Here is a 4,951-nt window from a genome sequence, read left to right as displayed (position 1 = left end):
CTGTTGTTTTTTTTTTTTTCAACATTGACAATTTCGATGATTATCTTACGTACGGATAATATAATTTTAGAAACATATTTTCCACAAGAATGTCCCTTGACTGTGGTTGCAGCTCTATTCCAATTTACAGGTATGAATCTTAATGGAGAAAATGATCAGAACTATCACTGAAGCAAGCTTCTAAAATACACCTGCACCAAAATATATTCCCACCTCCGGCGGGACTCGAACCCGCAATCCCCGGCTTAGGAGGCCGGTGCCTTATCCATTAGGCCACGGAGGCGTTGAAGGCTTTGAAAACATATTTTGATCTGTCTGTGTCTTATCATCGGGCAAAAATTCATTCTACGATGAAATGTCAATGTTTAACATTATAATTAACAACTGTGTACACGAAATACGCTCGTTGCAAATTTACTGGGTTTTTTATATATACATTGGAAAGAGAATCTATAAGGTCCTCAAATATTTTCATATTTTACTTCGTATTCAAGAGCAACGATGATACTAGAACGATATAATTTTAATGAAGAGCCATCAACTTTAATTAGAAGAAGAAATCTAAGAAATGGTAGTTATAAGATGGTCCTTTTCAATAGATGTAACTGAGGCCGAAACGTTCTCATTTATTTATTCCGCTATTTACAAGTCAGATTAACCTAAGGTACCAGATATATTTTGATGAAAGGTCGTACAAGTTTCCTGGGCCGGCTAGTAAACGGCTACCCAATGCCAACACCTAATGCTGTCTGCACATTCCAACTTTTAGATTCGGAATAGACTCTGGCCCTACACCCCAGCATAAATGTCCAAATATCAAACAAATGGAACGGCAAGTGTCAGAGGAAACTCGGACTACATTTTTATAAGTCTCTGGTATGACTCGGTTGGAAATCCCTATTTGATTTTGACATTTCTCAGTTTGCTCTTTATAGCCTAAAATCGTCCGTTCAAATAAAACCAAATTAAGTTATTTCTATATCTTCCTCTGTCTCCTTTTTTAACATTTAAAAGAAAAATATAGAAACCTTTTTTCTACAAGAATGTACCTTGAATGTGGCTGCCACTCTCATCCAATTTACAGGTAAGAATCTCAATTAAGAAGTGATCAGAACTGGCACTGAAGGAAGCTTTAGAATACACCTACAGCAGCAGAGGGGGCGAATCCGACATTTTGTCCAATCGTTATTTTGCTTAATTAGTACTTTCTTCACTCAACGGATCCGGTGTAGTCAGCGCTGGTAAAAAAAAAACGACAACGTCGTTGGGGGATCGTCCAATCGTCATTTGGTTTAATTAATACCTTCTGCGCGTCGATCCCCAGCGTCGTCAGCGTCCGATAAGCACATCGACGACCGCGTCGATGTCATCGCCCCCCCTGCTGCTATGATCTTACAAACAGAGTGATCACTAACTCCTCCTCCTGTAGATCAGTTGGGTTATTTGACTGATCGGTAAGTCTAAAATTAATTCTCGTTAAAAACCGATCATGGCATCGCATATAGACCGGATTAATCGGATTCTCAACGATTAAATATCCCGGAGGGGCTGTTGGTGAAAATGAATAAAGGATATATCCCTGTTGAGCTTGATTTGATTGATTGGTATCCACCTGGTAACTCCCTTCGATAACATCACACACTAGATTGATTGCTATCACCGATGCGATATTTACGTTGTACGGGGCAATATGCCTACCATCATCCCCGTTATCGTGTCTGAGGATATAAGTTGATGAACTGATAAAATCATTAAGAGACTTTCTTTGTTCTGGCGCGTTGTATCCTTGAAACTTGAAATCGGGTAAATCGGCTTCTGTGATATTATACTCGGTTAGGAATTTTTGTTTATTATCATCGCTGCTATCGGATATTACTTTAACGATTCGTTCATTGATATATTCCATGTCTGATATAAGTTGATTTAACACCTCAACGTGTTTTTGTGCTTTTGTCTCTCGTAGCTGTTCTAGTTGTAATTGGTAATAATGATTAATTTCGGCAAACATATCAGTGATATTCTTTAAACTAATTACGAATGTGGTGTGCAATTTAGGAGTTTCCCCATGCTGAAAATACCATTGCATGTTATTCCTGTCTTGAAATGCAAATATACTGGGTAATAACGCGTTTTTCATATTATACAATTTATTTTGATAATTGGGATTAATATCATGATACGATTGCTTGTCCGCGGGGGTTTTATGAGGTGGATTCTCAGGCCATCCTAGTATGGTTCTTATTGAACTGTTATAAATATCAACCATATACCACGGTGTGCTTATTTCAATCGTCGACGATAACGTCGGTTCATGAACCGTAATAGCGATTTTTGATTCCTTTCCTGTGATCGATTTTATCCTGCGTTGAAATTCTTTATTGATTTGTTCTATTTGGTATGACCCAGTTGGTATTGTAACCTCCTCCCAGTCTGGGGTCCCATCGGGTTTATTTGTCCGTGCAAAAACCAGCGAGTTATTAGGTTGTTGTCCGTTAAATGCGTCCGCTCGAATATTAGGCCAACTGTGATATACTCGCAATTTTGCCAGCGCTATTTCCTTCACTGGAACCGGCGATGGGAAGTTCACACTGAATTCGGGTTTCGTTGACGTTATCGATATCATATTTGTTTGTACCGGAGTGGTGTTCTCCGCGATCCGCTGAAGTAATTGAAACCCTTCGGGGTTCAGCGACATTATTATTATTTGTTGTCTTTAGTGTCTAATTTCAACAACCAGGTGGTTCCGGCTTCCAGTTGAAAATCCTCGATTTTTGACATCGCGGAGCTATACAACTGGACCATCGTGGAGAATTCAACATCGGATACGAACAAATTATCAATTGACAACGAGATCAACCCGGATAATTTCGAGTACGCGTCGGATACTATTTGATGTTTTACTGTATACTCGTTGAGTTTTTTCTGAAAACACGATGATATCTTCCTAGTGATTGCGTTGGCGACTCCAGCAATTGTTGTCATCGCGGAGACGGCGATTGGAACAGCGATCGGGGCTATCGTGGTCACCGTGGATAAAACGACGCCGGTACCGGCCACTATACCCGACACCGAGTACACGACCGCGTTGATGGCGGTTATTTTTCTGCGGTATTTTTTTATTTTTGCACGGTATTGTTCGGAAAGCGTTTTCAAGTTCGCGGAAAATTCTTTTGAGGTATCGAATCGATATTGATGTGACGTCGGTGATACCTCTGATTCAATTTCCTTGGTGGTCATTTTTATTTTAAAAGAGCTAGTGTTTTTAATTACTTAGATTCGCTACAAATTCCACATACCATGTGATGTTTGCCCCGGCTAGATTTCTATCAACGGCATAAATTGTAAACAGTTCAGTTGCGTTCTTGTCTATAATTGTTGATATTGTATTGTTAAACCCGGATGAACTCGACGATAATATATTAAACTGCATCATTGAAACCAGTGTCAATCGATAAATACCCTTAATAGTTGCGGTAATATTTACTGTATTCTGTGTAGGAGTCCAATCGAATGATCCATGCCGAATTGTGTATACTGTGTTGATGATGTTCTCATGAGGGGTTTTTATTTTTTCGAATTGCTCTGCTACTCTCGGTAGCCCGTCTTTAATCGCTTCAACATCAGTTCTGATTATTCCTACTTCCTGCCAATGCGCGTCTATATTATTCTTGTTCGCTGCAACATTAGTTTTGATTGTTTCTATTTCCCGTGTATTCTCGGTCATACTTTTTTTGTTTGCTGCAACATCAAGTTTGATTGTTCCTATTTCATATGTATGCACGTCTATACCCTTTTTGTTCGCTGCAACATCAGTTTTGATTAATCCTATTCCCCGCCAATACGCGTCTATATTTTTTTTGTTCGCTTCAATATCAGTTTTGATTGTTCCTATTTCCTGTGTATGCGTGTCCATATTATTTATGATCGTTGTAACATCAGTTTTGATTGTTTCTATTTTCCGTCCATGCGAGTCTACATTATTTATGATCGTTGCAACATTAGCGCCGATTATTTCTATTTCCCGTTCATGCGCGTCTACACTCCTTTTGTTTGTTGCAACATCAGTTTTGATTGTTTTTATTTCCTGTCCATACGCAGTGATATCATTTATAGTTATTGTAATCTCATCCGGCTTGGTATTTTTTTTACCAAAGAATTTATCAAAGTTGTCATCGATCCTGTTAACATTTTTTCGCAACGGGGGTAAATTGGCCGACATCTCCATAAGATCCGAAATAGCATTTTTTATTTTTACAAGATTTGGTTCGTCTGCCGTCGTGGATCCCCGAAAAAATATTTCGACAATGTGTCGCACATCGTCGAAATGCGTTAGCGTCAACACGATCCGTTCTTCATATAATTTAATTTCACTACGTAAACCCTTTAACGAATTTGACATGGTTATATAATTGTCGCCAAGTGTACTGATTTTTCCATTTATCGTCAAGATGGATTCACCTGATTTAAGTCGTCCGTCGCCGGTATACAGCGCGATAGTGTCCTCGGAGGCATCATTATTTCGTGTTAAAACGTCATTCAGCGACACATTACTGGATTTCAGTTTACCCTGGCGGTCTTGAAATACAACTATTTCGCCTGGGTCAACACTTGTTAAATTCAACGTATCAGCGATTTCATCCTCGATTAGTTTTTTTATGTCATCGGTGGCGGCCGTTTCCGTGGGCTTTTTCAGCGCCGAAACCGGTCGTCCCCAAATATCAATCATTATTATTGTAAATGTTATTCTCTAAAATCCGTTGAGCTTCTACGACCCCACTAGTGTATTCGTTTACAACCACATGAGGTGGTTTTCACGATGATGAAATCGCCACAAGTACTTTCAATACTTCACGGCCGCATATCGGCGGGTCACTTAATCGCTGTGTTGGCAGCGTGGAATAAAAAACCCGGGCTGAACACGCCCGGGCTGAACACGCCCGGGTTGAACACG

The 4,951-nt window shown here is 39.6% G+C and overlaps 1 non-coding gene across 1 annotated transcript; it reads right to left on the bottom strand.

Moving 5' to 3' along the window:
- Positions 1–210: 210 nt before the first annotated feature.
- Trnar-ccu (transfer RNA arginine (anticodon CCU)) lies at positions 211–283 on the bottom strand. The gene has a single exon. It is a non-coding gene; the product is annotated as a tRNA-Arg (tRNA).
- Between the last annotated feature and the right edge of the window lie 4,668 nt (positions 284–4,951).

This window comes from Sinohyriopsis cumingii, chromosome 2, assembly GCF_028554795.1.
Source record: "Sinohyriopsis cumingii isolate HCF-2022 chromosome 2, ASM2855479v2, whole genome shotgun sequence".
In the NCBI taxonomy this organism is placed as follows: domain Eukaryota; kingdom Metazoa; phylum Mollusca; class Bivalvia; order Unionida; family Unionidae; genus Sinohyriopsis; species Sinohyriopsis cumingii.
The sequence above is the reverse complement of the archived record's forward strand: the minus strand, read 5'-3'. Positions and strand labels throughout refer to the sequence as shown.